This window comes from Thamnophis sirtalis, unplaced genomic scaffold (assembly GCF_051295495.1).
Source record: "Thamnophis sirtalis isolate CommonGarterSnake01/CBP01778 unplaced genomic scaffold, rThaSir2_p1.2 scaffold_11, whole genome shotgun sequence".
In the NCBI taxonomy this organism is placed as follows: Eukaryota; Metazoa; Chordata; class Lepidosauria; order Squamata; family Natricidae; genus Thamnophis; species Thamnophis sirtalis.
In genome coordinates this window covers 64,322,778-64,350,183 of record NW_028261391.1, presented here as the reverse complement: position 1 = coordinate 64,350,183, position 27,406 = coordinate 64,322,778, and the positions used below count along the sequence as shown (strand labels likewise).

General features: G+C 38.7%; 1 protein-coding gene across 3 annotated transcripts in view; it reads left to right on the top strand.

The window, feature by feature from the left end:
* The window catches only part of FAM53B (family with sequence similarity 53 member B), a 141,579-nt gene that overhangs the window by 68,726 nt on the left and 45,447 nt on the right, over window positions 1-27,406 (top strand). The window lies entirely within an intron of this gene.

Here is a 27,406-nt window from a genome sequence, read left to right as displayed (position 1 = left end):
AAATAAATAAATAAATAAATAAATAAATAAATAAATAAATAAATGTCTAACTGCTATTGCTATTGCTATTGCCTAAGGAAAAGCTTGCCATGACCAAGATTTGCAACCCCATTGATTTTGCTTGTGGGAAGTTGGCAGGAATTCAGTCACATGAAGTCTTCACCTTCTGAATAACTAGCAATCATCACTTAACAATTGAGACTACTGTGATTGCTGTTGCTAAATAGTATTTATTTATTAATAAAATTTATAGGCCGCCCAATCCCGAAGGTATGGTCACATGACATTGCGTTTTACAGGTTGTGAGGACTATCTATATTTTTATGCTAATACATACTTAAGACTGCTGGATCTGTTCTCCAGAATCTATCCATTGTTAGAAATACTACAAGATTATTGAGTTGATTTTTCTTTTCTTTTTTTTTTTTAAAAAAAACGCATTCAGCAAAAATATGACCCAAAACACAAAAAATGATATTAAAGGTTAGGTATGTTTACCTTCTGCAGATTTTTTCCCACACTGCCTGGACTCCAATAGAATTGCCTTTATGAAGAATTGCATTATTGCGCAAGAACATTAGACACATATTGATGCAGTGAAAATTCATAGAACCGAAATCTGTATTTGTATGTATTCTGGTAGGAACACAATGAAGTTATTTGTTGTGACAGGCATGAAAGAACTTTGCCCAAGGCGCTGGAGTAATTCAGGAGACTTAAGGGTCCCTGTTCTCAATCTTTCCTTAGTTTTTTCTGTGTGACCAAGGCAAATTGTTCAGGGTTATATTTTTTTCTGCTCCTCAAAGAGTTTTTGTGAGTGATAATCGATCGCTGTTCTTAAAAGTCACAAAGATTCCTAGAAAGTAGGCTTTGAAGAAAAGAGTGGAAACAAGTTTTTTGTTTTAAATAGACTTATATACCGCTTCATGGGGCTTTCAGCCCTCTCTAAGCGGTTTACAGAGTCAGCATATTGCCCCCACAATCTGGGTCCTCATTCCACCCACCTCGGAAGGATGGAAGGCTGAGTCAACCTTGAGCCGGTGAGATTAGAACTGCTGAGCTGCAGATAACAGTCAGCTGAAGTGGCCTGCAGTACTGCACCCTAACCACTGCGCCACCTCGGCTCCTGAGGCGACTTGAAAGCAAGCCAGTAAGCAGGTGCCGTGCATAGCTTTTAGAAGGCTTTCAGAGAGCTCCTGGAGGGCAGAAATGAGCAAAAAACGGCCCGTTCTTTGCCCCCCCTTGCCCCCATCAACACTCTATAAGCTTCCTAAAGGCTATCCATGCTCTTTGTTTGACAAAAAACAGGCTGTTTTTTGCTCATTTTTGGCTGCCCACCCCCCCAGGAGCACCCTAAAAGCCCCCTAAAGGCTATTCATGCCCTTTTTCGCAAAAAACGGGCCGTTTTTGGAGGTTTTAAATTTTCCTCTTCAAAACCTTGCTGCGTCTTATACTCTGGTGCATCTTATACTCTGAAAAATATGGTAATTCTTGTGCTCCTTTTGTATATGCTATTAACCATGAAAGTATGGCTAGTAGCTATGTGCAAGAATGCATTTGGCAGTCACAATATGTGTGGACATATCTTTCTGTAAGAGCTTATTCCTCTTTATCTGCACACTGCCAATAGTTGAACATTCTTTGTCAATAAGCATTCTATAGATGAATTTTGATTGCTGATTGCTAGCTTTTTAAAAAAAGAAATTACCATAGTAAAGCTTTAATAAATTCTTTTATTCCAAATATTTCGTAAGCCGATTTGAACAACTTACTGGAAAATAGATTTCGTTTCATTTAAAAATCACCAATTCCTATGTCTCCCATACTGTCAAACTGTGAAGTTTTATTATTCCTGTAGTATATATTTATACTATTTTCAACAAAATAGTTTACAAATCCTATATAGTTACATATATAGAATTTTTACATTATTGTTTTTCAGAAAACATAATTTAAATTTATAAATTACATAAAGGCATAATTTACATTATAAATTATAAATATATAATTGGATTAGAGAGCTAGTTTGGCATAATGCTTAAGGCATTAAGCTAGAAACCAGAAAACTGAGTTCTGGTCCTGCCTTAGGCACAAAGTCAGCCGAGGTGGCGCAGTGGTTAGAGTGCAGCACTGCAGGCTACTTCAGCTGATTGTTAGCTGCAGTTCGGCGGTTCTAATCTCACCGGCTCAGGGTTGACTCAGCCTTCCATCCTTCCGAGGTGGGTGAAATGAGGACCCAGACTGTGGGGGCGATATGCTGACTCTGTAAACTGCTTAGAGAGGGCTGAAAGCCCTATGAAGCGGTATATAAGTCTAATTGCTATTGCTATTCCTTAGGCCAGTCACTTTCTCAGCCCTACGAAGGCAACAGCAAACCACTTTTAATAATAATTTACTGTCATAATTTTCCACTGTCAAATAGCCTGAATAAACACACCCAAATTTAGTAGTTTAATGAGTAACATACAGTCGAGGCTGAAATGGAACTGCCATGCTACCTCTTATATTTCCCTCCACAGAGGTTTGTGAAAGAAAGCTAAGTATTATTGTTTGTAACCACTTAGTGATCACATATATGCTTAGGCCTGGATTTACATTCACTCTTCATAATTACCTAATATTGAAATCCTGCATGTGCACAGCTGAGAGCCAACTCAGAGCCAAGGTGGCGCAGTGGTTAAATGCAGCACTGCAGGCTACTTCAGCTGACTGCAGTTCTGCAGTTCGGCTGTTCAAATCTCACCGGCTCAAGGTTGACTCAGCCTTCCATCCTTCCGAGGTGGGTAAAAATGAGGACCCGGATTGTTGTTGGGGGCAATATGCTGACTCTGTAAACCGCTTAGAGAGGGCTGAAAGCCCTATGAAGCGGTATATAACTCTAACTGCTAACTTGGAAACTGGTTTGTGTGCAAGAAAAATCTGCTTGGGATGCCACAGCAAAGATCTCGTGTTTTCATTTGCAGGCAATTCTGCCAGGTTCCTTGTGATTGTGGTGAAGGGGGTGGGAGTAGGCACTCAGTTTAAAATTTCAGTAGGATTTTAGTTCCTGTGGGAATTTGGATAGGCAGTTAGGCATGGACACACACACACACATACTCTTGAGAGAGGGGGGAGGAATGAACATTGTGGCCCTTAATGCTGTCACTTCTTTGAAAGGAATTTCGTTGGTGACTTTGGAGTGATTTGTGCAAATATACAGCTTCTGGAGGGACTGCCTCTCCTGCTGCCCCCCTACGGAGCAATTGAAAAGGAGGCTGTTCCATCCTTTGAAGACTGAAAAGCTTTCAGTTTAAAAAATATATGTGTGAGAAACGTTGCATTCAGGCAAGTTTAGGTATTCAAAACCTCCAGCGCATATAGCACTTTTAGCATTTGAGGAACAGTAAGTGGGTTTTTTTGTCTCTTTTTGTTCGTGCAGAATCACAACAGCTGCCTATAGAGCTTCCTTTCCCTCCTTTTCGTTTTTTTTAGTCTTGTTTTAATCCCAGACATCAATCAAACCACAGCCCTCAAAAGGGTCACAGAAGCACAATCGGTTCTAGCATTGAACTTGACATGCTTCTCTCTGATTGGGGAAGGCGGGAGATAGATTTGTATAATAGAATCACATTAATTTCTCCCTTTAGTTGGATGAATGAGGTTGGTGAATAGTACTGCGGAGACTTTGAAGGGAACTGTTAAATATCTATAGTAAATGACTTAATTTAACTACCTGCGTGAATTTAATTGCCTGTGCAAGAAAGCATCAAAACCACTCAAGTTCATTGTATGGATGCCATAAATCCATGGTCCTTGTTGGTCCAGTAGGATGGGAGCAATGCAGTATCAAATACCAGCCAGGTAAGTCATGTCAAAGTTGTCAGCTGTCTTGAGAAAGGTTCAGAGCTACAGTGAGCAAAGTAGATAGGGTTCAAGTGTTACGCAATTATGCTAAGTGTAAAAAGAAAGGATGTGCAGAGGTGAAAAGGATGTTCATTTATCATACTAAGTCTTGGCTTATTGGACCGCAGGTCATAGATACGTCAGAAAGAAACCACATTCAGACTTTGCCTTACTTGTGGAAGTAACCACAGAGGCAATAACTTCCAAACCAGTTTTATCAACTACTATGACCTGAGTAGGAGAGGATTTTCTTTCCTGCTCTATTGTATAGAAGTTCATTGCTACGATATTCTGTTACAGTATGAATTTTCTGCACCATAGCAATAGCAATAGCAGTTAGATTTATATACCGCCTCATAGGGCTTTCAGCCCTCTCTAAGCGGTTTACAGAGTCAGCATATTGCCCCCAACAACAATCCGGGTCCTCATTTTACCCACCTCGGAAGGATGGAAGGCTGAGTCAACCCTGAGCCGGTGAGATTTGAACAGCCGAACTGCAGAACTGCAGTCAGCTGAAGTAGCCTGCAGTGCTGCATTTAACCACTGCGCCACCTCGGCACCAAAAACACACACACCATATATCTACTTTGTTACAGTTTAGGCACATGGTTTTTATTTGCATTGCATTCAAGATTGGTGATGGAGCCTTTAACAGTTTTTGATTCAATTTTATAACTGATTTAGTTTGATGGATTTTAAATCTGTGTTTATATGAATGTGATCTTTCATGCTAGGCAATAAATATGCATTTAAAATAAATAGCAATAAGCAATAAATTCAAAATAAACAATTGCATGGAATATCCCATATGCGATCCATATTATTTCTTAATGGCTTCACTGATGGTGACATAATTAATCAGGAGACCAGAGATTTGTGGCCAGTTCTCTTAGCACCTACTATTTAAAATGCATGACAGTTATTGTCAACATGAAAAGTGAATCATGAGCCAAGAGGGGTTTTTGAAGCTTTAATGAAAGATAGTAGATAGAGGTTGAATACTTTAAAACAGGGATTTCCCAGCCCCCGGGTCTACAGCCTAGTACCATGCCATCGTGACCCGACAAAAGCGTGCCGACAAAAGCGTGATGCTAAAACCACAACGTCATCAACGCGCCAACAACAGCGCGGTGACAACAGCACGGCGACAGAAGGGCGATTTACAACAGCGCGTCGATTTAAGTTAAGGTAAGGGTTAGGTTTAGGGTTAGGTTTAGGGTTAGGTTTAAGGTTAGGTTTAGGGTTAGCGTTACGTTTATGGTTAGGTTTAGTGTTAGGTTGAGGTTTACAGCACGCATTTGTCGCTGCGCTGTTGTCGCCGCGATTCGGCGCTCATTCGTCGGAGCGCTTTAGAACTTGCAGTTTTGTCACCGCGTTTTAGTCGGGCGCGCTTTTGTCGTTCGCCCTTCTGTCGGTGAACCCCATGCCATGCCCATTGGGAACTGAGCCACGCAAGTAGCAGGCAAGTGCATGAAGCTCCATTTGTACGAGCAGTGGACATGCACACACAATCTTCCGCTTTCCACCGCCGCCAAGAGTGGAGCCAGAAGAGTTATAGCAATAGCAATAGCAGTAGACTTATATACCGCTTCATAGGGCTTTCAGCCCTCTCTAAGCGGTTTACAGAGAGTCAGCATATTGCCCCCAACAGTCTGGGTCCTCATTTTACCCACCTCGGAAGGATGGAAGGCTGAGTCAACCCTGAGCCGGTGAGATTTGAACCGCTGAACTGCTGATCTAGCAGTAGCCTGCAGTGCTGCATTTAACCACTGCGCCACCTTGGCTCTTCTGCTTTAAAACAACCCCAAAGTTCAGCTAACACCTGAATCTTTCTTCCTTTTCTTATGAGGAAAAAAAAAAGTATGTAATGTATTTTCAATGTATGGGAAAAAGTAAGATTAAACCTTCAAAGAAGCATTTTTAATTAAAAAATGGATTTATAGTAGATGTCAATTACCATACTTATTTATTTATTTATTAGACTTATATACCGCTTCAAAGGGCTTTCAGCCCTCTCTAAGCGGTTTACAAATTTTTTAGCAAATTGAGTCAGCAACTTGCCCCCGCAGGCCAGGTCCTCATTTCACCCACCTCGGAAGGATGGAAGGCTGAGTCGACCTTGAGCCAGTGAGATTTGAACCGCTGAACTGCAGATAACAGTCAGCTGATGTGGCCTGCAGTACTGCACCCTAACCACTGCGCCACCTCGACTTCAACCAAATATGAGATAGCACTGCTTTTGAAGGTCAGCAGCCTTAAACAAAGTGATTTTCAAAATAAATAAAGTAAGTCACAGGAAAATATCTTGCTAGAATGCAGCTATATAAACCGTATTGCCTGAAAAGTAATAACCAATAGAAATTATTTGGAGCATAAAGGCATAAGGGCAACAAAATATCTAATGTCAACTTCATGGATTACAATCAAGGCAGGAATTTTCACAGGATTGTGCTGTAAATGTTTTTTAGATGTACTGGCGCCCATTCGTCTTAATTTTATTCAGGGTAAGGAAAGATCCGGATTTAGGCTTATGATCCCATCTCCATAAGGGTAATGTAACTTTTTGATAAATATGTTGTAGTGTAATTTCTTACTACATTTTCTAAGCTAACAATTAATATAAGGTTTCATGGACTTCTGTAGGTGCATTCAATGTTTTCTTTTAACAAGGATTTTATATACATTGATAAACGCTTTGTGAAAAGAAGCAATAGCAATAGCAATAGCAGTTAGACTTATATACCGCTTCATAGGGCTTTCAGCCCTCTCTAAGCGGTTTACAGAGTCAGCATATTGCCCCCAACAACAATCCGGGTCCTCATTTTACCCACCTCGGAAGGATGGAAGGCTGAGTCAACCTTGAGCCGGTGAGATTTGAACAGCCGAACTGCAGTCAGCTGAAGTAGCCTGCAGTGCTGCACTCTAACCACTGCGCCACCTCGGCTCCTCGACAGAGGAGGAACAGCCAGAGAATACAGTGCTATTTTAGCAATATTGCCACCTCTCAAACTAAAGTATGCATGAATCACCAAATATTTATTTGAAACATATATGTATTGTCTTTTCCAATAAGATGTGAGCCTTTTCCCAGGACTCAAGTTTCTGCCCGAGTTTATCAAGAGTGTCCTGTAGAATTGCCTTGAATATCCATAAGGATAGGACTAAAGTTTGTGGAAGAGATGCAAAAGATTCTGGAAGAACTAAGCTTTATCTTAATGATGCTTGTCTCGTCTGCACATCTTAAATAGATTAACACATACACGATGGTTTATATAGATCTGAAAAAAGCAGAAACCTGAAGGAATGTATGGATTTTTAATGTAGAGAGGTTCCATTGTCCCAACGCAGAACTTTTAACCACTTCTCAATGTGTAAGGAGCATGGAGTATTGAATATTTATAGATGTGTGAATATAAGATACTAGCAAGTGGTTAGAGAACGAACAAGATATATACAAATCCTATCAAATATTGCATCTTTCTTCAAGCTTGTTCCCATATGGGTAGAAACTACAGCTAGCTCCTAAAATACATATCTGGTATTAATACAATATGATTAAGGAGATTTGTTTTGAATATTTTTTTTTCTGTATAATACGGACAACTAACATCTTTGTATAATTAAAAGCAAGCAAATTACATATTTTCAAAGTTGCTGTTGTTTTAGACTACGTAATGACTACTATCATGTTGAGGAAAAATATTTTATTTTCTGTACAGATCTTTTATACATTCTAAATACCTCTAGAGATTCCTGGGAGATATGAAAGAATCCCCCCCCTAAATCATCTTAAATCTGTAGTTAGCTCTGAAATTATCAAGATTGAGGGCTTGACAACCTGAACATTCACAGGATTTAGAATTTGTGCATGGAAGCAAAGAGACCACAGCTATGCAGTAATTTAATATGTCTGGGCCAAATTTTTTGGAACCTACTCTGTGTGTGTGGCCTCCTTTGTGGGAGTGGCTTGCCGGCCATGTGACCTGGTGGGAGTGGCTTGCCGGCCATGTGTTCTCTCTCTCTCTCTCTTTCCTTCCTTTTGTGTCTCTGTCCCTTTTTCCTTTTTTTCTTTCATCTCTCACTTTTTCTTTCTTTTTTTCTTTATTTCTTTCTTCCTTTCTTTCTCTTTCTTTCTCTGTGTGAGTCTGTGTGTGTGTGTGTGTGTGTGTGTGTGGCAGTGGTGGGTTTCAAAAAATTTTGGAACCTCTTCTGTAGGTGTGGCCTGCTTTCCGGGTCCACTGGTGGAACCTCTTCTAACCGGTTCGGTAGATTTGACGAACCGGTTCTACCGAACTGGTGCGAACCGGTAAGAACCCACCTCTGGTCTGGGCCCTAAGACAACTAGATTTGGGGGACGGGCGAGTTATATAGTGAATTGTATAGTCGTGGTACCAGACCCGCAAGACCTTTTCTAACTCTAGGCTTGAGTCTAGTAGTAAGCAAGATATGCAGACTCCTTTGGATTATTAGCAGTGCTTGTAAAGAATGGGCAGGTGTAGTTTTTCAGCAGACAGCTGCACTACAGACTCATAAATGTTCATTATTTCTCAGGCAGCCTTGACAGACAAATGCATTGAGACAGCAATTTGTCAGTTGAATATACGGCGGCCTTTGTTTCCCTGCTAACGTAGGAGCATATGGAAAGAGGAAATAAAAAAGATTCTGTTCTTTGTGCTAAATATACTATGGCTTAATCATTAATAAAGAAAACAGGCCTGGCATGGTATGGGTCAAATGTTCATAAAATGGACAGATTCCCCCAAAGAAATGGGGCAGGCGAGGTACGAAGGGAGCTGCTTATAAAAGATTAATTTAAGGTCAAGATTGAGGTTGTGCATATTTGCATTTTTCGTTTACAGGAGGGGAAATCTTGTATCTGCAGCTGTATGGTAAGTGCCCCAAACACAGCACCAGGTTCCTAAATAGTTATATTAATCCAGCAAAGGGGAAAAAAAGCTCAAGTAATGCCTCTTTGTGTAACTTTTGGAACAGTAAACCCAGATCTCAATAGCATGTTAGCCATGGCTTTGCGTGAGGAATGAAATGAGCAGTACTGAAAATGGTGTACTGTGCATAATTCTTGCATTATCAAAAGTAGCCTTTGAAATGCTAAGCGGAATATGTGAATATATGCCCTTTTTTTAAAAAGCTGAGAAGACAGAACCACTTTTAAGTGAATAAGAACAAATGTTCTATAATGTTGAGAACTTGCAAAGCAGTATGTGAACGGAATTTCTTAAACTGTAAAGAGTAGATTTCTCAGACAATATGCCCAATAATGAAACTTAAATTTTTGTAATCTAAAAGCACAGAAAAATATGAAAAAGGAATAGAAATCTGTTGGATTGAATGGAAAACATTAATATTATAATTTAGGTTTCAGGCTAGGATCTTAATTTTTGTACACCAAGATAACAAAATTGCTGGATTCTCAAATCACAATTCATAATGTGAATTCACTTTGAAGCTTAGTTTGTTCTGCAGTCTATAACAAACATGCTGTAATCAAATCATGACTTTGCATGATGAATGACCCAGGATAAAATATTATATAATTAGCAGGTATATTGCTGTTTCCATAATATGGGATATTTGTGCTGGGACATGCATGTAATAATTTTTATTCAATCTGCCACCATATATTTCCCCAGCTTGATAATATCTGTCCTGAATAAATTAATTTTACTTATCTGAAAAGACTTCGTGCCATGCAAAATCAAGTTTCATAATTCAAAATCAAGCTTCATAAGAGGAGAATGGGAAGCCATCTAGAATAGCCCCCACATGGCAAGATAGGTGGCCAATAAATTTAACAAATAAATAATAAATAAGCAACTTTCAGGAAGGAAACTCACATTAGAAGATTAAAATGGAAAGGAAATTGGAGCAAAGCAACGAAAGGAACATCAACAGCAAAGCTAATCCCCCAACAATACTCTGAGCAAAGAGAGTTAAAACAGCCATGTGTCAAAGCAGAAAATGTATTTAGTAATAAAATTTCAACAGCTGCAATGTGGATTATGTGGCATTAAATGTTTGGCAGAAAAGCTAGCTGCAGTCAGAAATGGTATGAAGTTAATTCTTGTCAGCAAAGATGCATCTGTACTAGGACAATAAGATGATATTATTAACGTGCCAAGTGAAGAGGCATTTGCTTGGCTTCTCCAATGTCCGAGTATTTCTCTCTTGCCGATTTCGCATTCTACGCGAGACCCTGCAAACCAGTCAAATATGAATGAGGCTCTTGGAAGTTGGCAGGGCAAAACAGGTGGTTGGTTATCCCACCATTTGAATGCAGTTGACCATAAAAAAAGGGGGGTACATCCTAATAGTTACAAATAGATTTGGATCCTGAATGGCAATAGGGAAAGTAGGGAAGTCATAGCCTTTAAAGTTGTGTAGTAGTTCCATTTTTTTTTTAAATGCTAAAGCAGCACCAGGGATACCTCAGCTACATCTTTTCTTGGTATCATGCGGCAAGAGCCGAGGTGGCACAGTGGTTAGGGTGCAGTACTGTAGGCCACTTCAGCTGAATGTTATCTGCAGTTCAGCGGTTCTAATCTCACCGGCTCAAGGTTGACTCAGCCTTCCATCCTTCCGAGGTGGGTGAAATGAGGACCCAGACTGTGGGGGCGATATGCTGACTCTGTAAACCGCTTAGAGAGGGCTGAAAGCCCTATGAAGCGGTATATAAGTCTAACTGCTATTGCTATCTTAAGAAGGCAGGTGGTTGATTCTACCAGACAATGTCGGCTGGCCGGTCCCCGGGGGAGGGCCTTCTCTGTAGCCGCTCCGACCCTATGGAATGAACTACCCCCAGAGATCCAGACCCTGCCCACTCTCATGGCCTTCGGAAAGGCTACCAAAACCTGGCTATTCCGGCAGGCCTGGGGCTGTTGACCTTATGACTGTGGCCCAGCCCCGACCAGATTGAGTGCATGATGTGGTTTTTAATCTGTTTTCTCTGCTTTTTAATTTTTTAATTCTTTTTAAATGTATTTCCTGTAAGCCGCCCGGAGTCCTTCGGGATTGGGCGGCCTATAAATTTATTAAATACTTAAATACTTTAAAAGAGGTCAGGGATGCAGTAAAGAATGAGAGACACAACTTAAATGCTTGTGAAAGTGCTGACAGTTTCTCTCCAAACATTGCTAGTCTGAATCATCCTCGGTAACTATATTCTTTAGATGTCATTCTATTTATTACTTGCGTTTTTGCCCTAGATTGTCCTGAAACCGTATTTCATTTGAGTCAGCTGTCTTTTTTTAAAGTGCTATTGAAAAGCTTATATTCTTAAGATATGAGAATATCTTAAGGACTATTCAAACGAGAGATATAAACGAGACTGGGAAAAAATGGATTGACTACATTCAAAATAAATATGGGTCTAGGAAATTTCAGATAGCTTATGATTAAGATCAGAAATGATACAAATTGTTTATAGTTAGCCTAGCAAGGAGGAGCTAAGCTCAATTCAAAGACGTTATTAATTTTCTACTTTCTCTTTAAGTATATTTTAAACGGTTTTTGTTAAAGATTCATACCTTGTATTGGTTCTGGGAAGTCAGTGGGGGGGAAGGTTGGGGGGGGTCGGGTGGGAGGGAGCGGAGTTTACTAAGTTGGAGGAGGGGTGTTGGATTTTAAGGTATTATGATTGTACATGTATACTGCTATTTTTTTTTTAAAAAAGGTTTTTATTTTCCATTTTTTCATTTTCATACACTCACATATATACTGTGCATAGCCAGCGCCATACAACATTAAACAATAATCACAGCAATTCCTCTTATCAACAATACCACAAAAAATAGAAACCCAGTATACCTCTTTCACTCTCCGTACTCCTCTTTCTTCCACCCCCCCACCAACTTTCTATCTTCCCTCCATCATCCCCCTCTACCCTACTTCCCCTCCCCCTCTACCACTCCTTTCTCCCATTCCATTCCCACCCTTCCTTGTTACCTTCCCTCCCATCCTCTCTCCCACCCTCTCTACCCATCTTTCTTCTATCCCACTCCTCCTCCCCTTGGTGTACTTCCACTATATGTCAATGTACTTAACTTATCCTATTTTTACAGAGAAATTAAAGAAAAACAGTATACCTGTGAGGTTGCATTACATTGAAATCTAACACATCGTATCTAACCTAGTATATATCCCTCCCTCCCTCCCCCCACCCTTCCCCCCAACACCCCACCTCCCTTCCCCCCCGACTTCCCAGAGCCCGTACAATATATCTAAGATATATTGAGAAAAAAGAAATAAAAAAGGGTTAATAACATCTCTACATCGATCTTAGCTTCTTCTTGCTACGCTATTTTTTCTTTTTTATGTATATTGAAATGGAATTATAAACACCATCAACACAAAAGGGAGTTTGCTCAGAAGCTGAAATACACCAAGTGAACTAGAGGAAGAGTGGGAAGCAGAGGAAAGAAGAAAGATAGGAAGAGAGGGATAGGAGATATGGTGAAGGGGGAAGATGAGCTGTATAAGGAGGAGTGATAAGGGGAGAGAGGAGAAGGAGAAAGGAAGGGGAAGTAGAGTAGAAAATGATGGAGGGAAGAAAGGATGTAGAAAAGGGGAGGAGAGAGGGGGAAGAAAGTGTTGGATAAATATGGTGTATGGAGAGCAGAATAGCAGTAGACTTATATACCACTTCATAGGCCTTTCAGGCCTCTCTAAGCGGTTTACAGAGAGTCAGCATATTGCCCCCAACAATCTGGGTCCTCATTTTACCCACCTCGGAAGGATGGAAGGCTGAGTCAACCCTGAGCCGGTGAGATTTGAACCGCTGACCTGCTGATCTAGCAGTAGCCTGCAGTGCTGCATTTAACCACTGCGCCACCTTGGCTCTTGGCCAATAACTGGTCCCCCCCCCTTTGGTAGTTGATGGTAAGATGAATTGATGTAATTACTTAATAATACAACATGATATTGACTATGTGTAGTATACATGTGATTATGAAAATGGAAAATAAAAAAAAATTCTATGAGGAAAAAAAGAAAAGCAAAGCAAAACGAAAAGCTTATATTCATGTATATTCTTATTGACTAATTTTATGCATTTCTCAAGAGATAGAGGGTCCTTGGGAAAGGCATTGCTGTAGAAGGATCTCTCAGAATTTGCCCCCCCCTTTTAGTCCGACTGAATGAAAAATGTGGAAATAAGCAATCCTCCCCCTCCCTACAACCAGTGATTTACAGTTCTTGCAAGCTTCTACCTTTATCACCAGGTATAGTTATAGCAAACAAGTTTAACATGTAACCTCTGTACGTTGGCTGGGGGACATTAGCCAATTCAGTATAATTAAGTGTGAATCACTTAACAACATTGCACAGAGATAGAAGCGTTGGCTGTGCCTTACATTCTGTAGTACAGTGTTTCTCAACCTTGTCAACTTGAAGATGTCTGGACTTCAACTCCCAGAATTCCCCAGCCAGCGAATGCTGGCTGGGGAATTCTGGGAGTTGAAGTCCAGACATCTTCAAGTTGACAAGGTTGAGAAACACTGCTGTAGTAGATGCAGAGGGTATAACGAAAGAGATTTTACAAAATGAACCTGAACTTTTATTTAACAGAGTCCTATTAAGTTGCTTCTGCCTTTGCTGCAGAACTCTCAAGAATGATATGCCAGCAGAAGCAAAATATGGAAGTGAGCCAATTTCAACTCAGTTTGGGTCCTGGAGGGGAATTTTTCATATCAAATAACAACATAATTCTGGTCAGCCGCTGAATTTAGTATAATTACAGTAGCAGGACTCATTTGCAGAATAAACTGCTTTTCTTCTTTGCTTTAGAATGGCTATAGAGTAGAGTTTTCATATTATTCAAATTTTAAATCCTTTTAGAAGACATCTCATGCCTACTTAGATGATATCCTCTTCTAAATAGGCAGCAGATCTTCATGTTTGTCATAGGTGTAACTCCTAAACTACTGACTTTAGGTGTAGGGAGTGATGTATCTATATAGGATTCTCTTTTTTCACATGGAGTAATCCACTACCTCTTCCTGGAAGACTACTATGACCTCTCAGAGCCCTTCCCATTAAACATGGGGCTAATCTGGGCCACCCATTCTCTCTCTCTCTCTCTCTCTCTCTCTCTCTCTCTCTCTCTCTCTCTCTCTCTCTCTCTCTCTCTCTCTCTCTCTCTCTCTCTCCCTCCCTCCCTCCCTCCCTCCCTCCCTCCCTCCCTCCCCCCATCTTTTCCCATATCTGCTTGATGTTCTCTTGATAGGTTCCACCACAAATCCACGAAGCCCTTATCCGCGGAGACATAAGCGCGAAGACTAATTTGCGCCGTTCTAAGCGCTAAGGAAAAACGTGACCCTACCGCAATGACATAATAGCGGAGGGCAAAATCGCGCATTCCCAAGCACTCAGTACCCTAAACCTAACCCTAAACCTAACCCTAAACCTAACCCTAAACCTAACCGTAAACCTAACCGTAAACTTAACGCTAAACCTAACGCTAAACCTAACCCTAAACCTAAACCTAAACCTAACCCTAAACTTAACCCTAAACCTAACCCTAAACCTAACCCTAAAACAAACCCTAAAACAAACCCGTAAACCTAATCCTAACCCTTACCTTAATTGAAGTCGGCTTTCTGCTGCCGTTTTAAAGCGCCCTTCTGTTGTTGCGGCGGTGATGACGCGCGGTGATGACGTCGCGGCTTTAGCGCCGTGATTTTATCACCGCGATTTTGACTAGCGCGGTTTTGTCGTGCCACGCTCTTGATAAGGGGTGTGGTTTATGCAGCCGGAATAACAGCTTATTCCCGCAAAGTTCTGACCTCTGCGTGGGCCAAACTCTTTTCCAGCCAAAATGTAAGAAGACAAGAAGTTTGCATAGCTTCCTAACGAGATGTGTAATCAGATGGTAGTGGTAGCACAATCATTTATTTGGAGTACATAAGTTTGCTCCAGCTAGCCTCCCTTCAATTTATTGGACCCCAATTCTTATATATAACCACAAGAGGGGACATTGGGAGGCAAGTGACAAAATATTGTGTTAGATACAGGGATACAAGTATCCAAGGAAAGGATTTGAGTTATTATGTCAATACATGCATCATTTCAGTCACCACAATGTCTAGAACTCCATCTAGCATAACAGACAGTGACGTGCGGTGAGGTTTATGGCTGGTGAGGCACTGGAACAGGGGTTTCAAATTTTTTTAGACTTGTGGACTTCAACTCCCAGAATTCCACAGCCAGGCATGCTCAGTTCCGATTTAAAGCGACAGCATTTGTTTTTTTATTATTAGCAATAGCAGTAGACTTATATACCGCTTCATAGGCCTTTCAGGCCTCTCTAAGCGGTTTACAGAGAGTCAGCATATTGCCCCCAACAATCTGGGTCCTCATTTTACCCACCTCGGAAGGATGGAAGGCTGAGTCAACCCTGAGCCAGTGAGATTTGAACCACTGACCTGCTGATCTAGCAGTAGCCTGCAGTGCTGCATTTAACCACTGCGCCACCTTGGCTCTTTTTCTCCTTTGCGAAAAAGTTTTCCTTCATTCTTTTTCTTCTCCCTCCCCCTCTTTCCTCCCTCCCTCCCTCCCCCTCTCTCAAACAGACACACGCACACAGAGATCCCTCTCTCACTCACTCACTCTCAAACACAGAAGTGCCTCATCTACATTAGGAATTTTTCGGCTTTTAACCCTTGCTTAACTCTGCTCGAGGGATGATAAAACACCAGACTAGATGAGGCACGTCGTTCTCCCGCCTCCTCCTGTAGAGGACACTTTTTAAGAGGCTTTTTTAAACAGTTAAGCGCTAAGCAGAGTCATCTGGCAGCAACTAGCTCAGCCTTTTTCCTTTTACATTTTTTTTTCTTTTCATGATGACAGTGGTGAGGCTCTGCCTCCCCAGACTGCACGTCCCTGATAACAGAAGTATACTTGGGAACTGTAAAAGTTAAACAAATTGGTTGAAAAACTCTGTAGAAATCCAAGTTGTTTTTTCATAACTTTCAAAGCAAGATGAATGGTCATGGGACAGAAAAAGAAGGCATATCATGAAGTATTTTGTACTATATGATGTAAAAATAGGTGCAGCATAAGGCTGAAATATAATTGCTGTTGTAGGTGTCATGCCATTTAGTAGTTTCCCCCCCCCAGATCCATTCCATACAAATGAACATTGTTCTTATGATAAATGTTGCTAAAGCAATCCAATCGAATAGCAATTTTTCCTAATATTTTGACATTAGCTTTTTTATTTCTTTTAGTGAGCTTTTGAAAAAAGCAAAACCAGTACCATATGGACAGCATTTTCTCTCTACCATCTGTTATCTGAACTGATATGAAATAGCAGCAGTCTTTTTTCTCTGCTCTTTCAAGAGATAATTGGACAATCTTCCCAACCGCACTCACTCTTGGTCTAACTTGTTTATATTTCAGTTTAAAAATTATAGAAGCAAGCACTGCACACCCTTTCTATTATTTTGTCTAACCGCCATCTCCTAATAGCAGCTAAAATTTATTAAGATCCGATAACTGGATGTTAAAAATACAACTTTGGTTATTTTGAACAGGATCTGGTTTTTTTTGCAAAGGTTGTTTAGAAATAATCTTTGGTAAGTACATAAGTTTGAGCAAACTGCCTGTAGAATCTAGTGTGCTATACATTTGCATTTCCCTCACTTCTCAAAATAGAAAGGCATAAGGAGAGCAAAAGTACTGGAGGAAAAAATAATTCATGAGTATAACACAAGGACATATGCATGCAAATCCAATTTCTTTGGTGTAAGGATAACAAAACCTGGAAAAGCTGGTCTGAAGCGCCGTCCTCGTTTTCTGTTTTAAAAGGAAATAACCTTTCGTGAAACCCAGCTATTTCTGGGACAGGATGCAAAAGCAAACATTAATTGTATTTTATTTGCATTTTTGACAATTATTCTCCAAGGATTCTCCTGGACATTTTAGCTAAAAATGGTTCTCATTATATGTAACGATGGAAATGTGTTGCTGGAAAAAAATGCAGGAAGACTCTCTTAATAACTCATTTCTTTCAGGAACGTCTCTTCCTTTAGTCCAGGGGTAGTCAACCGTTTTATACCTACCGCCCACTTTTGTATCTCTGTTAGTAGTAAAATTTTCTAACCGCCCACCGGTTCCACGGTAATGGTGATTTTATGAAAACCTAATGAAAATGTTTTTAAATAATGCTATGACATTTTTTTTTAAAGTCAATTAATTTTTTTTAAAAAGGGAAGTGCTTCAGTATTGGACAAAACCCCTACCGCCCACCATGAAATAGCAATAGCAGTTAGACTTATATACCGCTTCATAGGGCTTTCAGCCCTCTCTAAGCGGTTTACAGAGTCAGCATATTGCCCCCAACAACAATCCGGGTCCTCATTTTACCCACCTCGGAAGGATAGAAGGCTGAGTCAACCCTGAGCCGGTGAGATTTGAACAGCCGAACTGCAGAACTGCAGTCAGCTGAAGTAGCCTGCAGTGCTGCATTTAACCACTGCGCCACCTCGGCTCTGGAACGCCCACTAGTGGGCAGTAGGGACCAGGTTGACTACCACTGCTTTAGTCTATGGAAATAGTGTGTTTCTGTATGCTTTTCTCAACAAATCTTATCACTCCCTTCCAACTTTAATATTACTACTTCTGGGACTTTCCTAATGTGTTTTATAAGATCTGCGTCTTGCAAACTATTTCTGATTAAGGACTTGTCCATACCATGATGCAACAAATTTGCAATGTCCAAATTGCATTTCTAACTTCACATACAAGGCTCGGGAGGTCGAAATCAGCATGCTTAGCTGTGCTTCCAAAGAGACTTGAGAGCACTACAGCTGGCAGAAATCAGCATAATACCATCCTAACACCTGGTTTCGATTAGTAATATAGCTGTTCACATCTGAACGGGTGCCATTCCGAACTGCCTTCAAAGGGTGTCCCATGCAGAGCTAACCTAGAGGTTACCAAAACATGCGCTGCTAAGGCTAGGCCAGGGATAGGCAATTTCTTTGGACAAGTAGGCCCATTTGGAATTTTGAAAATATGTTGACTGCTGTTAAAAAATAAAAGGCTGCTTTAGAGGTAGGATTACTCAGAAAACACCATCAACCATAAGGCAACCTGGTGTGGTTATTTTTAACCTTCCTTCCCTTTTTTTCTGTCATAAAGGCAGACATTAGACTGTTCTAAGAAAGTTTCTCAACCTATGGAGGTAGAGAGAGAATGTCTAATGCTATATTAGGCATTACTGACTTGGTTTGGAACAAGCTAGATTCAAACTTAGTTACTTTGATATTCTTAAAAATTGCTTTTGAATAGAAGGGACAGTTTGTTGGCTGCCAAGGGAAATATCATCTAGTACTTTGATGTCCCTGGCCCCACACTTTGTATCCATAGTATTCTGCAGAGTTTGGCTCCTACCAGTTCGCACCTATTCTGTAGAACCGGTTCGTGAAATCTATCGAACCGCTTAGAAGAGGTTCCACCAGTGGACCCGGAAAGCAGGCCACACCTACAGAAGAGGTTCCAAACTTTTTTGAAACCCACCACTGGTCCTTGGATATGATTATTCTACACTATCATGCTCATATTTATAAAACTCAGTGCCTCTGTGAAAGGTAAGGATGACTACTGCGTTTGTGGTGCAATCAGAACGTTGTGTGTGTTGAAGTTGTTTTAACGCAAACCAAAGATGCCTTTTGAAAAACAAGTTTACATCCTATTCTTATGCCTGCCAGTGCTGTGTGTGAGGTAATTTAAGGTGGTTCTGACAAGTGTCGTCGGCATCTTCATATCCGGTCACATGGGCGGCAAGCCACTCCCATCCGGTCACATGGGCGGCAAGCCACTCCCACAAAGGAGGCCACACCCACAGAGTAGGTTCGAACAACTTTTGAAACCCACCACTGGTATTCTGGTACAAGATTCACTTCTGGCCATATTACCTGAACAACATAGGCCTCTAGTGTTGAGCAGTTTCGACAAACCGTAAATAGAACAGTAGAACATCCATTATGATGATAGTCATCACAATAAATCCAGATTTTTCAATTATCGCAGTGGGAGGTTGCATTTAAAAGCGAATAGAACAACACAGTGTAATTCATTCCGCTTGGACCTTAGAAGGATTGTCATTGATAAGACTGAGATGAGGACTAAAATTATATATCTTCCTTGAAGTTTTAAAATTATTATTGGTATTCCAAAGAAAACAGTTTTGCCAAAGCAGATGCGGAAGACAAATTACATCTATGTGGGAGTAATATGCTAGCTTGCAGAGAAGAACACAGCAGGATTTGACAAGTTAGAGTCAACATTCTTGACTTTGGTGGAGCTAATTTTCATAGCAGAGGGAAACTTTTGATATTACAAAGAGGCTGGACCAAATTTTTCAGGCAAAAAGGATGTTGGAAGAGTCCTGCCCTTGTTCTGCTTGAGTTATGATGCTAAAAACAAGAATTGCCGGAAGAGTGATTGTCACTGTGTATAATTGCACTAAAAATAAGTAAAAATTATCCATTATCATTCATGTGTCGTTCTTGTTTCTCTTCCCCTTTTCCAGTTGGGGTGCATTAATGACATATATAAGCTAGGTCACATCTATTTCATGCAGGAGTTTTGATTGTTTGGCATGTAGGCTAAATTAATCTGGCAGTAAATTATGCAGTCTCATATCACCATCTTGTATACTGAGCATTGATTATTGTAGTGTGCAATTTGATCTGTGAGTAAAGGTACAGTTTGTATGTTGTTACTCATGTCATTCCATAATAGTACACAAGAAGGAACAATGGCAAGATCTTTTGCTTTCTTATCTTCCAGTTCATTAATAGATGAGTTCTATCACATATCTTTAGTTGGAAAAATGAATATGAATGACTATAGCTGCATTCAATATTTGCTATGCATCGTGGGAGGGAGGGGTGTTAGATTTTAATGTAACATGATTGCCCATGTATACTGTCTTCTCTTATTTTTTCTTTAGAACTAGGATATGTTAAGTATATTGTTATGGAAGCATAAATACCATCAACATAGAATGGAGTTTGCTCAGAAGCTGAAATACACCAATGAGAGTAAGAGTGGGAAACAGAGGAGAGAAGAAAGATAGGAAGAGAGGGATAGGAGAGAGGGTAAGGGGGGAAGATGAGGAGGATAAGGAGGAGTGGAATGAAGAGAGAGGAGAAGGAGAAAGGAAGGGGAAGTAGAGTAGAAAAGGATGATGGAGGGAAGAAAGGAGGTAGGAGAGAGATAGAAGAAAGAGGTGTATGGAGAGGAGAAGAGCTAATAATGGGTTTTTATCTTTTTGGGTGTGGATGACAAGAGGAACTGATGTAATTGCTACTTAATATAATAGGATACTGGCTATGTAATAGTATACATGTGGTTGCATGTTATGAAAATGGAAAATAAAAAAGTATATTTACAAGAAAAAAAAATTGCTATGCATATACCAAAATTTGCTTATAAGTGACATATTTTATATGTCTTATAAATTCTTATAAATAAAGACTTGTAAATTCATATTTTTTCATCAGGCTTATACTATTGGGGAAAAAAAACTCTATGAAGTTTTATTATTATTTAACTTTAATTACCACAATTGTGTGAGCGGTAATGCTGGGACTTTGAAAAATAACAATTGTAGACAGTATCTTATCCGTTCAATTTGCAATAGAATATGAGTGGAAAGGCTTAAGGTAGCTTCTATATAAAATTAATCCTAGGTAACTTTCGGAGTTTTAAAAAACTTCACTTTTATTTTATAAAATAAATTTGCTGAACCATTTGCTTATCATTGTTAATTCTCAACAGTATTGTAAAATATGAAATTATAAAAAGATATATATATATAGCATACATTTTTAAAAATTTGATTTTAATTTTTTTTTCTCAGAAATACTTTTGTGTCCTTTAAAATTAGAATCTTTTTAAAATGTGAGCACTTCTACAACAGGATAATGAAAGTTGAACTTAGATGCATAAATAGTACTTTGATGATTTAGAGTATTTGAGCAAGGCATAATTTGGGGGAAAAGGGACTGTTGAAATAGCTGATTCCGTTCTCCCCAATGTATCTTCCATGTAATCCTAAGGAATTACATTGCTAAATGTTGTGCGGTGTCTCTGGCCATGCACTTAATTCGAAAGGAAATGCATTATAGTTCTTGTTTTAGAAGTGTTTCTCTTAATAAATGGCAGACTTGTCAGTCTGGTTGATTTACTCCTGAACCTGAGACACCTATTTCCATCCCATGTACCAACAACCCAGCGCACATGTCAATGTAGTTCATAGTTTGTCTTGGACTCTTGAGCTGTCTAGACAGTTTGGGGTGATAGGTCATTTAGAAAATGTTACAGAACTGCCTGTGCCATAATTGGATTATCATGGAAATCTGAAACCAGTTCCCTGAAGTAGTGGTACATTTAATACCTGCTTTTTATTCCCATTGCGATTTGAAAAAGGGTCCTTTCTTGGTGCTAGCTTTTTAATCTCTTTGTTGTTGTTGTTGTTGTTGTTGTTGTTGTTGTTGTTGTTGTTATTATACAATTGTATCACAGCAGCCAGTTGTTTCGCCGGATTTGGCATTGGTTACTAGTCGGGCCCCACCCAGGGGCCTAGGACGTCGTAACGTATTTTCGTAATATGCGTGCAGATCCAAGCAGTGCGGCTTTTTGCATTTGACTGATGGTGATTTTGTCAATTTTTAACTGTTTTAAATGTAATTCCAGTGCTTTTGGAATAGCACCCAGTGTGCCGATTACCACTGGAATTACCACTGCTGGTTTGTGCCATAGTCGTTGAATTTCGATTTTTAAGTCCTGGTATTTCACGATTTTTTTTATGTTCCTTCTCGGCGACCCTGCTATCACCTGGTATTGCGATGTCTATGATTGTAACCTTGTTTTTCTCAACCAGTGTGATGTCTGGTGTATTATGCGCCAGTATTTTGTCTGTTCGTATGCGAAAATCCCACAAGATCTTGACCATCTGATTTTCGGTGACTTTTTCAGGCTGATGTTCCCACCAGTTTGTTGCTGTTTTAATATTATAATTTTTGCACAAATTCCAATGGATCATTTGTGCTACTGAATTGTGCCGAAATTTATAATCAGTCTGCGTGATTTTTTTACAGCAGCTGATTATTATTATTATTATTTATTTATTTATTTATTTATTTATTTATTTATTTATTAAATTTATAGGCTGCCCAATCTCGAAGGACTCCCGAAGGAATCATACTTTTCCTTACTTGGCATTAACTCCATTAAACCTGATGGAGAGTTATTTTTGAAGAGGGGAATTTACATTGCATAATTTTTCTAGGAATATTCTCGCCTTCATGGAATTGCTTTGCCATGTTGTGTGACTGAAAATTGGAATGAAAGTCAACAAGGCCGACCTTTGTATAGAAACAAGAGCTGCCTAACATCCAAAACAGATTATGGAGAAGCTTATTTGAGATGTTGGCTGCTAACTAGTAACTGCAAAGTACAGGACGAGAGAAACAAAGCTAAACAAAAATAAATCAAATCTTAGTTGTTCAGGTCCTCTAGCATTTATACCACACAGTACTAAAAAAAGTAAAACTCTCCAAGATCTACTGCAGCAGTAATTTGAAGAAAAATCCTGGGATTTATATCATATCCTATCTAGTCAACCTATGATGAAATGCTTTTTTTTTTTAGCTTCTTAATACATTTGCATCATTTAGATATTCCAATATTCATAGCATTGGTAACAGTGGTGGGTTTCAAAAATTGTTCGAACCTACTCTGTGGGTGTGGACTCCTTTGTGGGAGTGGCTTGCCACCCATGTGACCGGATGGGAGTGGCTTGCCGCCCATGTGACTGGATATGAAGATGCCGACGACACTTGTCAGAACCACCTTAAATTACCTCACACACAGCACTGGCATGCATAAGAATATGATGTAAACTTGTTTTTTAAAAGGCATCTTTGGTTTGCGTTAAAACAACTTCAACACACGCAATGTTCTGATTGCACCACAAACGCAGTAGTCATCCTTACCTTCCACAGAGGCACTGAGTTTTATAAATATGAGCATGATAGTGTAGAATAATCATATCCGAGGACCAGTGGGGGGTTTCAAAAAATTTTGGAACCTCTTCTGTAAGTGTGGCCTGCTTTCTGGGTCCACTGGTGGAACCTCTTCTAACCAGTTCGGTAGATTTGACAAACCGGTTGTACCAAATAGGTGCGAACTGATAGGAACCCACCTCTGATTGGTAATATTGTTTTATTTCTAAATCTACAAACCACAAAGAGAAAACCTGAAGAAATAAGGAAAAATAAATATTATTTTCTCTCCTCCCACTACATAATACATCATGTTTCATTAAGAAACTCAAGGTGGAGTACACTATATCGTTTTCCCTAAATTTTCCCCAGAATCACATATTGTTCATCTTGAAAATCTAGGAAAAATCTAGGAAAAACCGAGAAAGCCAGATGAATATAGGCTAGACAGGGAGATTTGAAAAACACCAACCCATATCTTGAAGAGCCGAGGTGGTGCAGTGGTTAGGGTGCAGTACTGCAGGCCACTTCAGCTGACTGTTATCTGCAGTTCAGCGGTTCTAATCTCACCAGCTCAAGGTTGACTCAGCCTTCCATCCTTCCGAGGTGGGTGAAATGAGGACCCAGACTCTGGGGGCGATATGCTGACTCTGTAAAACCGCTTAGAGAGGGCTGAAAGCCCTACAAAGCAGTATATAAGTCTAACTGCTATTGCTATTGCTATCCTTGAAGAAGATAATGGCAAACCATTTCAAATAATTGCCAAGAAAACAACTCAGAATATGTTCATGAGATCATCTGGAACCATATTCAACTCGTAAGGGATTTTATATTGATTTTGCTGATCAGGTATTTTTATAGGAAAAATCTAACATATAAATGGAATAGCTGGCAATCTAGTTTCTGTGACTGTAGTCTTGTTTTGTTTAGTTTTGTTTTGTTAGCTAAAAGATGTAGTTATCAACTGATCTTAAATGATGTTTTTCTTTCATCTTTATTAAAACATTTTATATTTATTAAAAACATTTATGCCATAAATTTAATATTCTGTACATATTTGCTGTGTCCATTGCTGCAACCTATGATTAAGACCTGTAGTGACTTCAGCATGAAGAACATTGAAGGAAAGGAGATGATCATTCGAGCCGAGGTGGCGCAGTGGTTAGGGTGAGGTGGCGCAGTGGTTAGGGTGCTGTACTGAAGGCCACTACAGCTGACTGTTATCTGCAGTTCAGCGGTTCTAATCACACCGGCTCAAGGTTAACTGAGCCTTCCATCCTTCCGAGGTGGGTGAAATAAGGACCCAGACTGTGGGGGCGATATGCTGACTCTGTAAACCGCTTAGAGAGGGCTGAAAGCCCTATGAAGCGGTGTATAAGTCTAACTGCTATTGCTATTGACAAGGCTGTTGCTATGAGTGAACTCTGTGAACTGGAGTATACTGTACATATATAATGAGCACCTAATTAAATCTAATGAGAGTTTTCATTGTAGCTGATTAAATTTAGAAGTAGAGAATGTTAAATATTGGGTGGGTTTTGATATTTTTATTATTTTGTTATTGTATTGTTTTTGGCAAACTGCGGCTTTCAATGTAGTTCAAACAATGACACTCTGAAATCCTCTAATAAAGATTTAAGGCTTTTCATATCCATGAATTTCTCATGATCCTTGCATACTTCCTATGACTGGCTGCTATAATTACAACCATATTTCAACAGAAAGTAGCTTCTTATAGTACCGAACAAGTTCATGTCCTACCAGTCATTGCTATGCATCAACTAAATAACTTAATAAATCAGTTATTAAGGAAACTTAATTATCAGGAGGATATCAGAATCTACGACAAGGTAGTGGTAAAGAATGTAATCTGTCACTCACAAAGAAAGTTTAATTGTTAAGAGAATATTAAAATCCATAACTAGGTTACTCAAATAGCATATTTCAAAATTATGGTGGCAGTAATTATGCCATTTCTAAAATATTACAGATTTTGTAATATTTAGTTCCGTTCATAGAATCGCAAAAAAATGTTAGACTCTTATGGAAAAAATCTTTTATAGAATGAACATTAGTAAAAAAAAAGTATTGTAAGAAATGGATTTATAATTCTATATCCATGCTTAATCCATAATTGATAATCTAATATGTACATCCTTAATCTTGTTTTGTTTAGAATGTCATGATTCTTGGCAATTCTTTCTTCACAAGAGATGGAGCAAAACATGAACAAAATCCTGTTGTTGCACTCCTATCTAGTTGTTTACATCATGTGGAACCAGTCCTGCAATAATTTACTCTACTTTTAAATTTAGCCAAATTTGCAATTCTTTGAAACATATTGCTACCGACAATAATTTCTAAATTATGATACCTTTATGCGGATATATAGTATGTATAATATAAAAGTTTTGACTTAACTGCATAAGGATTTATAAAGTAGTTGGCTTACAACAAGGCATCAAAATTATTCACCTCTATTTTAGGGAGTAAGTACATTGATCAATTTTACCTGTCATGTTTCTATTAATCATTTTTGCTTATTTTCTAATGCACCAGCATTATCGTACAGAACATGGTCTTCCCAAAATTATATTAGCACTCTGAGATTAGGAAGAAGATTCTTCCATTCTTAGTGTTGGTATCGACAACAGTTTTTTTTAGAATTGTTGAAGTAATATTGTAGAGCGATATTGTAAAATTTTGGCCAGAAAGCAGACACAAAAACAACTATACACATTGTCATTTTTGTGTCTCCTTTCTGGCCAAAATTTTACAATTCATATAATCTTGATGTTTGATATTTGATGTTTAATAAATTTATATAATCTTAAATTATAGTTTTGAAAGCCAGCAAATTAAGATCTGCTTTAAGTATTTATGCCATGTATATTTAGCAAATGTATCTGTAGTAGTTATTTATAATGAACATTGTAGAATATATATATATATATATATATATATATATATATATATATATATATATATATATATATATATATATATATATATATATATATATATATATATATATATATATATATATATATATTTATTTATTTATTTATATTTATTTCATGTGTAAGTAATTCTTTTTTAAAAATCTTTTCTTTAGGAGTGAAATGACCAGACTTCTAAATGCTTAAATTATATTGAAGACATTTAAATACTCAATTGACTTAATCTGTAGTTGTAACTACTTATTAATAAATTCTGAAAATATTTTTCCTATCACACTCCCTCTCAATATTGTTCATATACAGTAGTTATAATGGAAGCTTAGTGTCATGGTAGAAGTAAGAAATAAATTTAGGTTATTACTACTCAGAAGCAATAATCTTCATTCATTAATATTTAGGGCATGTTATTAGTAAATATTAAAAAAGAGTGTTTGTGAAATTTTTTGGGTGAAGAGGATGTCAGTGTGCCTTTACTATTAAGAGTGGACTGAGGTGGAATAATCTGTTGAAAAACTCAAAAATTCTTCCTGGTTGAGAATTATGTTCTGGCCCTTGAAAAGATAATGATGCCTTTGAATCTTTAGTGAATGTATTCATGATGTCAACTCATAATGACATGAATATATTCTTCCATTCTTGGCAACAGTAAAGAAGTTGTTTTTCGTTTCCATTTTCTATGACGTTTTATAATTATCCAATCTAGCCTCCTATTTAAGTATCAAGTCCAACATGGGTTAGATTTTGAGGCCAGTCAGGTACTATCCAGCTACTAAGACCTACCTACCTTCTTTGCTTCCTTAATATTTGTTTAACTGCCTGTTTGTCAGAGGATCTCAGGGTAGCAAACAGGAAAAAAAGAACTCTTAGTAAGTTGTGTACCTAATTTTTAAACCATTCAGCCAACATAAGATATTCTAGATCCCTTTTCTTTAAAGTTCATTTCAGGCAAGAAAGAAAGCTGAATTCTTTCTTCTCTTCTAATCCAAATGTGATTAGTTCAGTTAATGTGCATTTTGCCTTTGGGCTCATACTTCTTCATTAAACTGAACCCAGTCCAAGTACTATGTTAATTTTCAAACTCACCTTTTTCAGTCTATTACATTAACCACCACAACAGTTTCTAAAATGGTGTATGCTTTACTATGATGTCACTTGAATACTTCCAGCTGCAAGGGGAGCAAATAAATTTAGCTTCTTTTTGGTGTGTCAGTATTTGAAAATTATTATACCTAAAGCAATGCATAGGTCACACTTTTAACAGAAGTAGACCCAGAGACCCATTTCATGCCTCATCTGAAAACCTTTTTTTTTTGGGGGGGGGGGTAAAAGAGGTTTTCCAAAGTTTGTTTTTAAATACTAACTCACTCCTTTCTGGCTTGCCATATTTCAAGCTTCACTTGTAAGTATAAATGTAGAGGGAGTGGTAGTATGCTCTGAATTGCAGTTCTTGAATGAAATATAAAGTATGTGCTTTGAGCAAAAATTCTAAATAAGAAATGTCAGAAATATAATAGTTTGGGGGGGGGGACCCCC